Genomic DNA, 17,710 nt, shown 5'->3' on the forward strand with positions numbered 1-17,710 from the left:
GGCAGTGTGACTGGCAGGCAGGGCAGCCAGCTGTGTTCCAAGGCTCACCAGGCCTGCCTGGAGCCAGCCTCCACCCTTAGGTGAGCCCACTTGCAGAAAACTGAGGTTCTTGGAGGTACATAAATGAACGTAGCATGCTGGGGCTGTGTGTGGATGAATACTGTGCTAGAGGCAAGAGCTAACTAATCTGTCTTCTTCAAGGCAGGCCTAGTGGTGTTTCTCTCTCTCTCTCTCTCTCTCTCTCTCTCTCTCTCTCTCCCTCCCTCCCCCCCCCCCCGCTTCTTTATTGCAGGGACTTCCACATGTATTTATTTCAAGAGATAATAGTAGCAAGGCTCCATTTAGTCAGAGCCCAGCTTCGACGGCCATCTGCCACCATCCCTATCCCATCTCTCATTCCCCGCCACCTTTCCCATTCCTGAATCATTAAAAGCTCTTGTTTAACTTTTTAAAAATAGATTTTTTTTAAGTTTTAGAACCAATTTTGCATTCCCTGCAAAACTGAATCCAAAGCGTACAGATTCCCAGACGCCCTTCCCCCGCACAGCCCAGCCTCCTTGTTCTCAATTCCCCTCCCCAGAGTAAACCCAAAGCTGGGAGTGGACAGCTGAGCTGCTCTCTGGCTATGTGCACAGCCGTGAGCCGTTTGGTTTTCAGTGCTACAGTGAGTACGGGGGATTCATACAACACGCATCACAAGTCTCCTGATAAGACACAGGCATAAGGTCACATTACTCCTGACCCTGAACCCCAACCCTGTCAGGCCTTAGAGTTTACAGACTGGGAATGTGGGGATGGAGGGCTAGGTTCAAAGTCATAGGGCTGTGTCTGCTCACAGGAGAGAAGATTCGAATAATGATGATGATGATGATGATGATGATGATGATGATGATGGTGGTGGTGGTGGTGGTGGTGGTGGTGGTGGTGGTGATGATGATGATGTTTTATTTGTCTTTGTTCTCTCCACATTTTTGGCTTGAAATTTCAGCCTACATGTGACACTACTGAGAATGGAGACCCTTGGCTCTGCCCTCACCCCTACAAAGCGGCCTTGACCCTTGTTTAATTCTGATTTTGCCATGTAATATACCAAGTCCTCCCTCCTGGAGGATGCAGCCTTTGGTCACCATCTTAGATACAAAACTGCCTTCACCAGACACTAAACTTGCTGGGTTTCTATCTTGGAAGAAATACATCTCATCGTTTATAAATTACCAGCTTTGGGTTTTTTTGTTATAGCAGCACCACATGTACCCAAGATAGAGTAAAAGTATTAAAGACTAAAATGGCCCGAAAGCCTTAGATACCAAACGCCCTGTGGAATAGGAAGAGAAGTCCCCATCTTCTGCTTGGCTCGGTTTTGTTCTGAGGCAGGGTCTCATTTTGTAGACCAGGTTGGCCTCAGACTTTCAGTGATTCTCCTGCCACACTCTGTACTGACGTTGAAGTTTAGACTCACAAAAATTTACCCACAGAAATGTGTATTTATGGAGATGAAGTATCAGACAGTGAGAGAGACTGCTGTGTGCTTACAGGCACTGTAAAATGTCTTAATGGGCATTTTCTGATTTTTTTTAACTTACTGGTGTGTGCTATGGTGTGTGTCTGTACATGTTCATTCACACGCATGTGTGAATGTGGAGCCCAAGGTTGATATCAGTGTCTTTCTCAGCCACTCTTCACCTTAATTTTTGACACAGGACCTCTTCCTACTGAACCTTCCGCTCATTGATTTTCTATAACCAGCTGGCCCACAAGCCCCAGGGATGCCTGGTCTCTGCACCCACAGCACTGAGACTACAGACCCTCTTAGTCCCACCAGGTTCTTGTGCTTGTGCTTCAGACCCTTGCTGACTAAGCCACCCGCACAGCCCCTAACCAGAAATTCTCGTCATCATGACTGTGAATAGACCTTGGTACAACCAATGCAATGTCCTGTGCATGGTCTCCGCACTCTGCCTCTCAAAGACTCATGGTTGTTAAGTCATTATTGAGTTAACAATGGCCTCAGTATCCCCATCTGCAAAATGGGTTGAGGGTTGTCATCCACCATTCCCCCTTCTCGCCTCAACCCCGTGACAGGCTTAATTCCAAGGACATGTCTTCCCTCTCCATTGGGACCCGAGGCTCAGAGCTTTCCGGCCCAGGCTGATGGATGACCTCATGCTCTAGAAACACTAGGCTTCTGTTTATGTATCCCAGTAACTTCTTTATTTTTAGAGACAAAGTTATTGATTTCCATTTAGCTTGTGGGCCACTCTGAGATTCTTATCTCCCTTTGCCAGAGGAGCTGGTCCCTGCTCAGCCAGGATCCAGAGACTAGAACTCTTCTGTATTAAATGCCTTTCAGATTCTTATCTCTGCTTTTTTTTTTCCCTCTGTGGAGGTTATTTTACTAATTAGCCCCATTTATAATTTATTATTCAAACAGTTATGGTCACTCCCACTCAAGACAGGAACATTGATTCCAATTCTAATTCCACAGAGCTTGCCCAACTTTGAAAGGTGTCTGTACACGTCAGTCGCCCAAGACTAGGGCTGACAAGGTAGGCCTATTCCTGGTTCACAGACTGAGTGACTGGGGAGCTCAGTTGGGAATGACCAGGAATGGTCATCTGTGTGACCCTGTGTGACCCTGGGCAGGGCTGAGTCCCACCAGGCTTCAGAAACTGCTCTCATATCTAATCCATCCAGGACCACCACTCCTCTATACTTGCAAAGCCTGAGTGGGCATCGTCCCTGACCTATTTCACTCCATAATGTGGTCTAGCTTGGATGGGAGGAACAACAGGAAGTGCCATGCTGAACCATGAACAACAGGAGGAAATGCTGCCACTTAGCAGCCATGGCCCTCTCCAGCAGCCAAGGGCACACATGAGGTCACCACAGTCCTTTTCGTTAAGTTGCCTTTCTTGTTGCTGTGATAAACAGCAGAACAAAATCAGCTGAAGGAAGGAAGGGTTTATTCTGCCTCATGGTTCATGGGTCCTGCCCATCCTAACTAGGATAGGTGGACCAGAAAGAGCACGAGGCTGCTGCCTGCATTGCATCTGCAGGCAGGAACCAGAGAGGGGGGGCATGCTGGCGCTCAGCTAGCTTTCTCCTTACTCAGAGCAAACCCTGCCCATGGCATGGAGCTACCTCAAAATAAGGTTTCTAATCTACAGACTTCCTGACAGACCCAGAGCCTCATCTCCTATCCTGTCAAGGAGACAATGTTCCCTAACATCCTTCTCCATATTCAGGCCACTCAGGTTCCAAGCTCCACCTGTCTTTTGGGTGCCGACCATGCCCATCGCCTCACTTGCTTTGCCCTGTCCCCACCCCTTTCTCTTCCAGAACGTGGGTCTTCATCATTCTTCAAGAGATGAACTCGACAGACTGCCTGTGATTCTGCAGAACCTGGGGTAGACTGCTTCCTCTAATGCATGGGTCATGGAGACATTGGTCCTGCTCAGCATGTTATCTCCAACTGCAGCCACACCAAACCCTCAGTGAGGCCAGGTCCATACCAGCCCCTCTCCCCGTTTTTCCTTTTTTAAAAAACTATTTGTGTTTTACTTTTCTCGTTTATTTTGTGTATACTATGTGGACACACCCATGCCATAGCACGTAAGTGAGGTCAGAGGGCACCTTGGCAGAACTTGGCTCTCTCCTTCCTTTATGTAGGTTCAAGGAATTGAACTCACGCCATAAGTCTGGTGGCAGGGTCTACCAACTGCAGGTCACCACCCCCAACTCTTGTGTGCATGTGCATGCATGTGTACATATATGTGTGTGTGCAGTTGCACACATATGTGAGGGTAAATGAGCAGCCATGTGTTCATGCATGTGGAGATCATAGGGAAAGTCTGGGTGTTGTTCCTCAGGTATCATCCACATCGTTTTTGAGGCAGGGCCTCTCAATGGCCTGAAGTTTACCAAAGTAGCCTAAGACTTCAGACACCTTTTTGTCTCTGCCTCCCAAACACTAGGATTCTAACTAGGGCCCCTGTCCTAGGGTTTTACAGCTGCGAACAGCCACCACGACCAAGGCAACTCTCATTTAAGGACGACATTTAATTGGGGCTGGCTTACAGGGTCAGAGGTTCAGTCCATTATCATGAAGGTGGGAGCATGGCTGCATCCAGGCAGGCATGGTGCAGGAGGAGCTGAGAGTTCAACCTCTTCATTTGGAGGCTGCTAGAAGACCGACTCCCAGGTAGCTAGAATGGGAGTTTTTTTTTTTTTTTCCAGAGCTGGGGACCGAACCCAGGGCCTTGCGCTTCTTAGGCAAGTGCTCTACCACTGAGCTAAATCCCCAACCCCAGAATGGGAGTTTTAAAGCCATGCCCACTCGCCTACTCCAACAAGACCACACCTTCTAATAGTGCCACTCCCTGGGCCAGTCATATTCAAACCACCACATGTATGCTTGGCTTCTTTTTTTATTTGAATACTGGGGATAAAACTCCAGTCTCTGTGTTTACACAATAAGGCTCTGACTGAGGCCTCTTTCCATCCTCCCCAGTCCCCATCCCATCCCCCATCCCCCCACCGCTGTACCTGCTTCTTGAGATGGAGCACTGCAGCATCTCCCTGTTACTTTCAGCTCGAGCACCTAAACATGGGATTCAGAGCTTAATTTGAGCCTCAGAGTGGAGCTGACTATTCTGTGGGGAGAATGGGCCTTGGCACTAGTGCAGTCTTTCCTGGCAGCTGACCTCAGGTGACGCCATTACCACACAGTGTACCAATGATCACTATGAAGCCTCAAGAGGGAGACAGCTGTCTCCCTTTCTCCTGTTGTCCCAGGAGTTTTCCTTTCCGCAAACTCAACTCAATGCCAGGCGCTGTGCACATTAAAATGCATGTGGGAGCCCCTTTCTGCTACCTAAAGGCCCCTGCTGTGCCTTCTTGGGACTGCAGTGAGCCTGCATCTTGTATTTCCGGGGGGGGGGGGGGGGCTTGCCTGTCTGCAGACAGACACACTGCTGAGCACTTGGAAAGTCACCTGTTTGGAGTGTCCTCTGTTTGCCATTCTCATTCGGTAACAAGCATGTGCTTGCTGGTCAGACTGCACTGTTTGTCTCTACACTCAAAACTCTGCCTCAAATAGGCGTGGGCATGCATGCATGTAACCCCAGCATTTTCAAGATAAGTGCATGAGAGGCTCCAGTTGCAGCCTGTCCTGTCCTATGTAGTAAGAACTTGCCTCAAAAACAAACAAACAAACAAACAAACAAGTGACAAAACAAAGAGAAGTGCTGGGGGTGTAGCTTGGCATGTGTAAGACTTTGGTTCAATTCTCAGCACTGAAAAAAAAAAGACACCCCCACCCCCACCCTCGGCTAACAATGAACAAGCCCTTTCTTCTTGCTGCTTCTCCTACTGCTTCTGGCGTGTCGTCCCAGCTGGGTAACTCCAGTTCTGTCCTCTCTCAGTTCTCCTTATTCTGATACCTGAATAGCTGACTTCCATCTCCTCAAAGTCTTACTGCAAATATGATCTCATTAATAAGGTCCTCCTCATTGTTGTGTGTCCTGTGTGTGCCTTCATGTGTGTGTAGGGGCCAGAAGTCAACCATGGGCATTATTCCTCAGGAGTCATTCACCTTGGGATTTTAGACAGGGTCTCTTATTTGGCCAGGAAGTCACTAATTAAAGGTATGACTCCAGTCTTCTCTCCTGTTGTTTTAGTTACTTTTATATGCTGTGACAAAACGCCATGACCAAGGCAATTTAGAAAGTATTTAATTGGGTTTATGGTTTCAGAGGGTTGGAGTCCATGATGGCAGAGTGAAGGCATGGTGGCAGGAACAGCGGAGAACTCACAACTCTAACAGGAAGTAGATGACAGAGAGAGGCACAGTGGATTCCCACTAGTCTTTTGAAACGTTAAAGCCTGACACATCTTCCAATAAGACCAAATCTCCTCCAAAAAGGCCATACCTCCTCCAACAAGACCACACCTCCTCCAACAAAACCACACCTCCTCCAAGACCACACCTCCTCCAACAGGACCACACCTCCCCCAACAAGACCACACCTCCTCCAAGACCACACCTCCTCCAACAGGACCACACCTCCTCCAACAAGACCACACCTCCTCCAATAAGACCACACCTCCTCCAATAGGACCACACCTCCTCCAACAAGACCACACCTCCTCCAATAAGACCACACCTCCTCCAACAGGACCACACCTCCTCCAACAAGACCATACCTCCTCCAATAAGACCACACCTCCTCCAATAAGACCATACCTCCTCCAAGACCACACCTCCTCCAACAGGACCACACCTCCTCCAATAGGACCACATCTCCTCCAAAAAGGCCACACCTCTTCCAACAAGACCATACCTCCTCCAATAAGATCACACCTCCTCCAACAGAACCACACTTCCTCCAACAAAGCCCTCCATACCTCCTCCAACAAGGGTGCAGCCCCTAATTCTTCCCAAACAGTTCTACCAACTTGGGACCGAGTATTCAAACATGCATTTATTAAGGCCATTTTCATTCAAATCACCACAAGCATGGTCAAGAGAAGCCCCCTGGGCTGTGAAGTTCCTCGGGAGATTTGTGGAACCTGAATTCCTTCTGGAACATACTTTTTTGGAGAGACTGAGGAATCCAGGGTGCGCCTCTATCTGTATCTGCATCCTCAAGGGCCTAGTGCAAAATACTCAGCATGCCAACGCCTCATATTTCAAGGGTAAATCTATTTGGCAAGTGCGAGGAGGTAGAACATTCTAGGATGTTGTCCATGTGTCTGATCTCAGCAAGATAGTAGAGGGGACATTATTCAACATGATACATGATTGATGTGGTAGTTAATTTTGATTGTTCGCACAATAAGACCTAACTGAGGAGGGAAGGCCTATTTTGAATGTTGGTGGTACCATCCAGAGGCTGGGTGAATAAAAAGGAGAAAGGTCCAGCATCCATCTCTCTGTTTCCTGTCTTTGGATGCAATGTGACCAGCAACCTCTTCTATCCCGTGATATTCCCCCATGATGGACTGTATAGTCAAACTGTGAGCCACGCTGGTCTTTTCCCGCCCTTAATTTGCTCCTTATCAGGCATCTCATCACAGCATCAAGGAAAGTGAGTAAAACTGGCTAAAGGAAGTCGCATTTATGGGGTGAAGCTTCCCCGCAGCAGAGGCAAGAAGGAATAAAGTCACCCACAGTCAGCCTCCCGACAGGAAATGCGCCCGGGCACCATGGAAACCAAATTCACTCAGAAAGGACCACACAGGAGGAAACAGATGCCATCCTTCGCTGCTGTTTTACAGGGGTGCAGAAGCACTCTTTGAAGGCTCTGTATTTTGACCTCTGACAGGAGCCCATAGCAAGACATTAAATCACAGCTCTGCAGAAAGAAGCCAGCCAGCGTCCCTGCCCTGGGGATGTCACTTGAGAAAGCTTCAAGCTTTGGATCCATAGAAGGGAGAAATGGGCTGCAAATGGAAGGAATTTACACCAATTAATACATTTTATAAACTCAAAATGAGAAGTTCAGGACCTTAGTGTGCAAATTAGTGCCCCAGGACAATTACAGAGGGAAAAAAAACAAAAGGCCTCAATTCCATCAAATACCATTAACAATATGTCAAGAAACATAAGATTTGTTTTTAAATGTTGAAGCAATTAAAATCCATTGTAGGGTTTATTATTATTATTATTATTATTATTATTATTATTATCTGATTGCTAAAGCAAATTGGGTTTCTAATAGGAAACAGAGAAATTTCAGATAAATAGAAACAATCACCTGAACTAAGACATCCAAACGCCTGGCATGATGGCTTATACTTGGGAGGTGAACATAAGAGGATCAGGAGTTCAAAGCCAGCTTGGGCTACATGAAACCTTGTCTCAAAACAGGAGGGCTGGACAAATGGTTCAACTAGTAAGAGTGCTTGGTGTCAGACCTGACATCTGAGTTTGATCTTACCTCATCAAAGGAGATAACAGATTCTAGAAAATTCTTTTTTTTTTTTTTTTCCGGAGCTGGGGACCGAACCCAGGGCCTTGCGCTTCCTAGGCAAGTGCTCTACCACTGAGCTAAATCCCCAACCCCAGATTCTAGAAAATTCTTTACAAACCATCACTACTCAGCTTGGGTAAGTTTCCAGGGGGTGGGGACTTATCTACTGGCAACTGTGCCTCTGGAATGAGGCCCCCAGCCTCCTCTCTCGTCTCTACCACACACACTGGCTATGACTGGACTTCTATCCAGAGACAAATGTTATCAGGTAGTAGTGGAGCAGGCCTTTAATCCCAGCACTAATGAAACAGAGGGAGACGATTCTTTGTGAGTTCAAGGCCAGCCTGGTCCACAGAGTGAGTTCCATGACAGCCAGCCAAGGCTACACAGAGAAACCCTTTCTCAAAAAAAAAAAAAAAAAAAAAAAAAAAACCAAACAAACAAACAAAACAAAACAAAACAAAAAAACAAAGGAGGGGGGCAGACAGAGAGAGTGTGTGAGAGGGAGAGGGGGAGGGGAGAGAGAAGGAGAAGGAGAGGGAGAGAGAAAGAATTTTCTTTTTTTTTTTTTTTTTTTTTTTTTGGTTCTTTTTTTCGGAGCTGGGGACCGAACCCAGGGCCTTGCGCTTCCTAGGCAAGCGCTCTACCACTGAGCTAAATCCCCAGCCCCGAGAAAGAATTTTCTAACCAGTGAATCACTACTGACCTCATGACTTCTGTCCATCAAAGGAAGGTGTGGCAACATCAGAGTCAGAGCCCACATCTGGGCCAGCCTATTGGGTGATGGGAACCCATCTGGAGCGAAGCCCCATTCACTCCAGAGTGTTATAAACCAGCATCCCAGCTAACCGTAGGGAGGCCACACATTCCAGTTAAGCCCAATCAAGACCCAAGAACCCAAATCGATCACTTACCAAACCAAGATCCAAATAGGAAACAGCTGTGAGCTGCTGTCAGTGAACTATGAGGTGGTTTGCTACCTGAGGAAAGCCAACTGAAGCCTGGCCAAGCATCTGTGGAGTGGAGTTGAGCACAGCATGGGTGTAACTTTGAGATTCTGAATGTCACGTTGAAAAGATCAGCCAAGCCATACAAGGCAGGCAGCTGTGTTTCCATCACTGTGACACCTTTAATGTCCAGCACAGTGCCAGGCACTGGCCAGTGGGACCAAAATGGCAGTGGTAACACTTCTAGAGTGCATCCTATGTACCCAGCATTCGGCTATATACTTTATTATACGGAGAATACCGTTACTCTGCGAGCACAATATTGTGTGCTTTCCTCTGCATCCTGTTCTCAAAGATGTCTCCACCCAAATTCTGGAAGCCTTTAATAAGCTACCATCAGATAGCAAGGGAGATTTTGAGGACATTACTGAACTTAAGCCATTAAAACAGAGACCTTAGGGGACCAGAGAGATGGCTCAGCAGTTAAGAACACAGGCTTCTCTTCCAGAGGACCAGAGTTTGATTCCCAGCACTCACATGGTGGCTCTCAGGTGTCTGTAACTCTGGTTCCAAGTAATCTGAATCCTTTTCCTGGCCTCCAAGGCGTGCCTATAATATACAAATATATATGCAGGCTAAGCATTCGTCATTGTCATCGCATGGTTCACATGACAGGCAAGCAAGAGGGCAGATCCAAAGAAAGGAAGGAGACACGGCTGGAAATAAGTTGGAGTGATGGCTTCGATGATGAGGAAGGTGCCACGAGTCAGGGGATGAAGGCAGCCTCTAGAAACTGAAAAAGTAGGGGAATGGATTCTCCCATGGTTCTTGCAGGAAGACTCAGCTACGCCAATAACCTGACCGCACTTAAAAATTCCAGAAGTAGCTGAGAAAAATCTCTGTCATCTAAAGTCATTAAATTGCTGTAATATTAATCACAAGAGAGCATAGCTTTAATCAGCACAGTCCCTTATAGAATAAACCCCTCAGACATCATTTCTATTTCAGTTTGTCAGACACTGAGGCTCAGACAGATGGTGGCACAGCCTCATTACAGATCAGCATTGACCTCCTAGGGCACTGCCGTCCACTGGAGCCTGGATTTCAACCCAGGGGAATCTCTGTAAAATGAAAAGAGGAGTTGGATCTGATAGCTTTGGAGGATCCTTCCTACAACAGCTCTCTGTAATTTATTAAACACAGAATCAGCATCATTAAGTGCTAGCTTCCTGTCTCAGTTAGGGTTTTACTGCTGTGAACAGACACCATGACCATGGCAACTCCTAAGGACAACATTTCATTGGGGCTGGCTTACAGGTTCAGAGACTCAGTCCATTATTATCAAGGCAGGAACATGGCAGCATCCAGGCAGGCATGGTGCAGGATGAACTGAGAGTTCTACATCTTCATCTGAAGGCTGCTAGCAAAATACTGACTTCCATACAGCTAAGACAAGGGTCTTAAAGCCCACACCCAAGGTGACACACTTCTTCCAACAAGGCCACACCTACTAATAGTGCCACTCCCAGCAGAGCATATGCAAACCATCACATTTCCCAAGCTCCTAAGTCTGTCCTGACTAATCTTTATTGTCAACTTGATAAAACCTAGAGTCAACTAGGAAGAGAAAACCTCAACTGAACATTACCATGAGTAGATTGGTATGTAAACATGTCTGTGGAAACATTGTCTTTATTGGCAATTAATGTAGGAGGTCCCAGTCCACTATGGGCGGCACCATCCCTAGGCAGGTGGGTCTGAGCTCTGTAAGAAAGTAAGCTAAGCATGAACCAGTAATCAGTTCTCCTCCATGGTTCCTGCTTGAATTTCTGCTCTGACTTCTCTCAGTGACTGACCACTACCTGGACATATAGGCTGAAATAAACCCTTTACACCTCAAGTTGGTTTTCGTCATGGTGTTTAGTATGGCAACAGGAAAGAGAACTAGGCACAAGGTTTAGGTAAGATTCAGAGGGCTTGACTATACCTGCAAAGTGACTGGGAAGAAATCTCTAGTAAAAAGATGTGAATTACACAATACTCTGTCTTTTGAAAATTCTAATGAACAGTAATACAGCCCCTCAAAATCCACAAAATGATCTCTGAGGTCATTTCAGCCTGTATGTAACTGTCGTGGTTGCTCTGGATTTGGCCCCACACAGCTTAGGATGGTCTGTTAAAAAAAGCCCCTTTGTGGTTTTGGACAATTTGCCTTTAAAATTTTTGCTTTTAGCTTTTAAAAAAGTACAACTACCCTAGAAGACACTTCTTTTCTCTTCACTGTAAACCATTACCCTGACAAGAAACAAGTTCAGGGAGAATGGGCTTGTTTTGGTTCATAGTTCAAAAGGATACAACCTATCATGGTGGAGAGAAGCATGTAGTAGGATAGTGGGATTGCCAAGCAGACAGGAAACAGAGAACACAGGAAGTGGGGCCAGGCTAAGCAACCTTAAGACTCACCCCGTGACCCACTTCCTCAGCTAGGCCCCACCTCTAGGCATGCTCCAACTAGAACCCCTACCTCGTATCTCCATATGGGTCTCTTCTCTCAAGGGACCTGGGAGCTGGTATTTCTGCCACTTGAACACTGAGTAATAAAATTCCCGAGACAGAGGATCTTGCTTACTGTCCAAACCTAGATGAAGCCCTGAAGGCTACAGTTGTGAATCAGGGCTCCGTTACTGACCATCATCAAGCAGAGGCGGGACCAATAGCACTGAAGGAAGAGCCCCTATGCCACAGTAAAGAGACCCACCTTCTAGCCTCAGGTCCTCCACTGAAAGGCTAACTGAAATCTTAGTTAGCTTGCTTACCTTCTCTGGACCTTGCCATTCTTATCTGTAAAATGGGTTTAAAGTAATTAGGGATTTTTGAACCTGGAATTCCTGTAGGCATTTCAAATTGCCACAGAATTTTTTTAAATGTATCTGGGTGTTTTGTCTATATATACTTTTAAAAATGTATATGGGTGCATGTGTATATTTGTATACCATGCACATGTACGCTGGTGCTTACGTGGCTTGGTGCTTGAGAAGGTCAGAAGAGAGCATTGGACTCATGGGGCCACCATGTGGGTGCTGGGACCTGGATCCTGGTCCTCTGGAGAGCAGCCAGTGCTCTTAACTGCTGAGCCAGCTCTCCAGCCAGATGGCTATGTGGTCAAGGATGCCTGCTGCATAGGCATGATGACCTGAGCTCAGACCCACAGTACCCATGTAAAAACTGCACATGGTGGCTCACACTTGTACCCCCAAAGCTGCTGAGCTGGAGACGGGAAAGTTCTCAGGGCTCACTGGCCAGCAAGTCTAGCTGAAGGTGAGATGAAGGTTAGCGAGAGACCCCATGTTAAAAAATAAAACGGAGAACAGCAGAGGAAGATACCTGGTGTCAGCCAGGTAAGCCCACAAGTGCTCATATATGCATACATGTGCACGTGCGCGTGCGCGCGCGCACACACACACACACACACACACACACACACACACACACACAGAGAGAGAGGAGAGAGAGAGAGAGAGGGAAACACAGTACTAAGATTTCTCAAAGACTCTTCTCAGAATTGGCTGTCTTCTCTTCCACATGGCTGTCTGTAGTAGGATCTTCATAAGGATTACATTCAAATGGAGCCAATCACAGAAGCCAAAACTCCCCCAAGCTCCTCATGTGTCCATAAAATTCAGAACTCTGTCGAAACTCAGACTGCATATTTTGCTGTGTGCAGGGATTCTTAGGTATGGTGACATTTGAGAGCCACTGAACTTGACAACAAGAAGAAACAGAGGGTGCTCCAACCCCTCTGTCCCAGCCAAACACCACCCAGTGAAGGTGCCACATCGTTCCCAGGGTGTGCACAGCACTGGTGGGACAGAGAGGCAGCAGCCCTTTCTTCCAGGAAGGAGCTGGGACAGGGCATGTTGAGCGTCCTCTTCAGAGAAGGGTGTGAAGAGGCAGGGAGGCACTGAAGTTGGGTGAGGATTTGCTGAGAGACTGATGAAGTTAGAGGCTGGTAGGGGTGGGAAGGAGGGGTGGGGTATAGTAGGAATATAGAATACCCCTCAAAAGGCTCATATAGGAATGTGTAGTTCCCAGTGTTGTTTGGGGGCATTGGTAGAAACTTCGGAAGGTAGAGCCTAACTGAATAAAATAGGTTCCCAAGGCCTGCATTGAAAATGGCACCCAGTCCCCAGCCCCTTCCTGCCTGTTTCTTGGCTGCTGTGAGGTGAACAGCTACCACTGCATACCCCCCGCCCCCACCCCATGTTCTGTCCAAGCACATGGGGTCCAACAACTACAGACTGACGCCTCTGACTCCGTGCCTAACTCCTAAAGTTGTTTGTGTCAGGCGTTTTGTCTCAGAGATAAGAAAGGTACCTCATATAGCAAGTTAAGCTAGGGAGAAGCCAAGCAGAACGTTCAGGACTTTCTGAACGTCGAGGAGGGCTTGGAGCCTGTGCTGCAGGAGGGGTGAAGGGCAGATCCACTCAGGGGGGACCGTTAACAAAGCTGCCAGGGCAAACAGCCCTGGCCCTCAAGGAAAAAGGGCAGCCTGGCAGGGTCAGGGATGGCTTGGCGCCCGTCTGCCCACACGTTTCCTACCACTTGGCCCAGAGCTCTGGCTGCAGGAAAGAAAGCCGTCTGTGCAGAGGGCCAAGCTGGTGCTGTCCTGGGGTGGCTTACTAGGTTAAATGGGGTGGCCTGGGAGAAAACAATACCAGTTAACCTCTTCTTTATGAACTGGTTATCTACTGCACACAGAGACCACCCCATCCCCCTTGGGGCTGGATCTACTTACCTGAGGGCTAGTATCTCAAGGACTCTTGGACAGCCACAGCCAAAAGTCAACTGGGATACCATCACCCCCAAGGCTGTGCCTAGACTTCCTAGCTGCTCCTACTCACTTCAGAGCTGCTGACAGGAGACCTCACTGTATTCCCAACACGGCCTTCTCCACAGGGCTGCTCGAGGGTCCTCCAACATGCAGCTGCTCTCCTCAGGTGACCTAAGAAAGTAGGATTGAGGCAGGCCATGGTTGCGCTCGTCCCGGATTCTACACACTGTCAAGCCTTTCATAGCGCATTTACTCTGAGTGTCTAAGTCCCGCCCACATTTAGAAAGTGGAGTCGAGTCCCCACTTTGAAGGGGGAAGTATCACAGGATATTGCATGAATCTGGAAACCACCACAGCTTCATCCAGAACAGTAATTTTAAGAATAGTCTCAGGTGTGACAGTCAGTGTGGAAATGACTCACCGAGGGCAGCGGCTCTCAACCTTCCTCATGCTGTGGTGACCCCCAACTATAAAACTTATTTTTCCTGCTACTTCATAAGTGTAATTTTCCTACTGTTACGAATCATACTGTGATTTTCTTTGGAGGCAGAGGTATGACAAAGAGGTCGTGACCCACAGGTTGAGAGCTGCTGACCTATCAGTAATACTTGGAAGAAGATTCCCATGCCCACTCCAGCATGTGGTACCTCCCAAAATGTACATTTTGGAAAGTTTTTAAAGATAGTCAAATGCAGATTACTAAGGAAAAAACAAAACAGAAAACAAACCACGGATTCACGTCAGAGCCTGAGGATGCTGGGAAGACGAGAAATCGCAGAAAGGGGAGGAGATTTCTGAAGCCAGACCATGGTGATGGACTGATGATAAGGCTCTGGCCACTCGAGAAGGAGACCCTGAGTTCAGATCCTGGCATCCATGAAAAGCTGGCATTGTAGCATGCATCTGTAATCCCAGCACGGGCGGGGAGGGTATTGAAGACTGTTCCTGGGGGCTCATTGGCCCATCAGTCTAGCAAATGATGAGTTTCAGACCTGTCTCAAATCAAGGTAGAGTTGCCAGGCACAGTGGCACATGCCTTTAATCCTAGCCCTCGGAAGGCAGAGCCAAGTGGATCTCTGTGAGTTCGAGGCCAGCCTGATCTACAGAGTGAGTTCTAGGACAGCCAGAGCTACATCGTAAAACCCTGTCTCAAAAAACAAAAACAAAACAAAATAAAACCAGAAAACCAAACCCCTAAAAACAGATAGAAGACACCTGATGCCAAGTGTCAGCCTCTGATCTGATGGATGTGCATGCGTGGGCACACCCTCACAGGCCTGATGCACCCTCACAGGCCTGGCAAATGCAACTTTGGCAGTAGTTACCTATTACAATGGCAGTGTTGAAAACTCCAATTCAAATGGGGAAAATCAAATGGATAAACTTTCCAAAGGCCAAGACAGGAACTGGCACATGACAAGCACATGCCTCAGAGTTCATGCTAGATGCATGGTGGATATAGCCAGTCAGGCACCATAACATCCTTCCTCTCTCCTGGACAGAGTCCCAGGGACCTCTGAATACTGCACACCACACAGCTCTCTGTATCTACTCAGAGCTCATAACATACAGGGAGAAACCTACCTACTATCCATGATCCAAGGCCCCAGCCTGGAAGCTGCTAGCCCTGGCACATGACACCTCTGGAAAGTTCTACCCAGAAAAGCATGCCTTGGGGAAGGTGGGACACAGACTCATCTCCTCCATGACTGGGTGGGACACCATGGGAAATCAGGTGGGGTTTGGTGTGTGGGAGGGACCCTTGGCCAGCAATCAAGCCCCTGGAACCTTCGGTCTGGTTATTATGTCGGGTCACATTGTTAATAGGCTAGTGCCAAAGCCCATCTTTGCATCTATTGGGGAACAAAATTAGGTGTGGCCCAGGAAGTGGCCTTCTGTTTAGTCTCTCTGAGTTCCCAGTCATTGTCTGGGCTCCTCCTGACCCCTGTTTGTGGGATGGTGTATTCTACCTGCCGTGGCCGGAGAGGAGGCTTCAGACAAGAGCTGTCAAGCAGCTGCTGCTGCCTCCCTGTTCTAACGGAACCACTACTGTCTCTGTTCCCCATGAGGAACCATGACCTGGGTTGTTATATAGCTGTGGCTCAGGCTGTGGTGTCATTAGCCTGGAAAAAGGTGAAAACCACAAAGAATCGTCAAACAGTTGTGAGGGACCAGTGAGCCGTGCTGAAGTAGCCACCAGTCTGCTGGTCTGCAAGTGTCAGCAACATGGACATGTGCATATCCTGCAGGCTCATTACCACTGCGGGGGCATAGAAACCAGACTGAAGTGGTTCCAGGGGTGTGTGTGTGTGTGTGTGTGTGTGTGTGTGTGTGTGTGTGTGTGTTCTTCCAAGGTACTTGAAGCCTCAGGACCATTCCCACAGAAATTTCAGGCCTCCGTTTTCCCTAAACTTTGGTATAAGGGAAATCATTCCCCCAGGGGGTTGACAAGGGTCAGCTGGACTTTGTAAAACCTTATCTAGTCTTCTTCCTTCCTGCCGAAGGCTGCCAGTCTTTCATTGAACATTTCTGCCCTTTCTTCTCTCTTTCTCTCTCACACTTTCCATCATTTCTTTCTTTCTTTCTTTCTTTCTTTTTTTTTTTTTTTTTATTAACTTGAGTATTTCTTATATACATTTTGAGTGTTATTCCCTTTCCCGGTTTCCAGGCAAACATCCCCCTCCCCGTCATTTCTTTCTTAAAAACAAAAACAAACATTGGGTCTTGCTATATAGTCCAGACTATCCTAGAACTTACCAAGCACACCATGCCGACCTTAAACTCAGACCAGCTTCTGCCTCAGACTCTCAGGTTCTGGGATGACAGGGGTGCAGCCTCAGTGAAACTTTTACCTTTTCTTTCTCACACCAGGCTTCTTGTTGAAAACATTCCCACAAGAGAGAGATTAAAATTCCATGTTAATATTCTGAAATATTCCTCCTAGACTTTCTCTCTGTGAACACACAGACAAAAGGGAAACAGAAAAGTCTAGAAGGCATACTTCAGAAGTCTCAAAGAAATCACATTCAACAAGAGCCATGATTACGTGTGAGAGAGGAAAAGAAAATTGCATAGCTAAAATTTTAAATTATATAGGCATATATATTTATATATAATTAGGGTTTCCAACCTGGCAATTTGACATTTTGGTGAGAAATTCTTCATTGGAGGGGGCTGCCCTGTGTATTGTGGAATGTTTAGCTGCATCTCTGGTCTCTGCCGTATGGATGCCAGAGGCCCCTCCCCCAGATGCCCTTATAACCACATAGGGATGGACTCTGAGCATTAATCACCAGGATACAGCAACACTATAAGCTTAGCGAGCATGGCATTTGGCGCACAGGACCACTGCTGGGCTGCATTTTTTTTTCTTTTAAGGATTAAGTACATGATCTACATTTTATTTTTATTTTTTGTTTTATTGAGACAAGGTCTCTCTATGCAGCCCCGGCTATTCTAGAACTTGTTCATTATACCAGGCTGGCCTTGAGTTCACAGTGGTCACCTGCCTCTACCTCCCGAGTGCTGCGATTAAAGGCACGCGCCACTGTGCTCAGCTATTTATAGACGTCAGTAATTCTTCTTCATATAATATATTTTGATCGTGTTCTTCCTTTCCCTTACATAATCTACACTGTATCTAGGTGTGTGTGTGTGTGTGTGTGTGTGTGTGTGTGTGTGTGTGTGTGTGTGTGTGTGTGTTTCAGAAAGAAGAGTGTGGGAAGAGACAGAAAGAGAAGGTATATGCATGCCGTGGCCCATGTGTGGAGGTCAGAGAACAACTTGGAGGAATTGGTTCTCTCCTTCCGGAGGTTCAAACTCAACTCATGTGTTTGCCTGGAGTTTGCGCATCCTGCTCCTGCCTCTGTGGCACTGGGGTTACAAGTGTACACCTCAGCTTTTTATGGTGCTGTGAATCTAAACTTAGTTCTCCACGCTTACACAGCAAGCTGTAGGTC

At 47.3% G+C, this 17,710-nt stretch overlaps 1 long non-coding RNA gene across 3 annotated transcripts; it reads right to left on the minus strand.

Moving 5' to 3' along the window:
• Positions 1-287: 287 nt before the first annotated feature.
• On the minus strand, positions 288-13,991 carry LOC120102352 (uncharacterized). 3 transcript variants are annotated; one of them, XR_005503775.2, is made up of 5 exons: positions 13,822-13,991; positions 9,458-9,529; positions 8,888-8,986; positions 4,546-7,443; positions 288-4,205 (listed from the first exon to the last, which is right to left on the minus strand). It is a non-coding gene; the product is annotated as an uncharacterized LOC120102352 (long non-coding RNA). The 3 variants fall into 3 exon arrangements; XR_010066228.1 differs by having other exon boundaries at positions 8,888-9,529; XR_010066229.1 differs by lacking the exons at positions 288-4,205; positions 4,546-7,443 and having other exon boundaries at positions 8,527-9,529.
• Positions 13,992-17,710: the final 3,719 nt, after the last annotated feature.

Source organism: Rattus norvegicus, chromosome 4 (assembly GCF_036323735.1).
Source record: "Rattus norvegicus strain BN/NHsdMcwi chromosome 4, GRCr8, whole genome shotgun sequence".
NCBI lineage: Eukaryota > Metazoa > Chordata > Mammalia > Rodentia > Muridae > Rattus > Rattus norvegicus.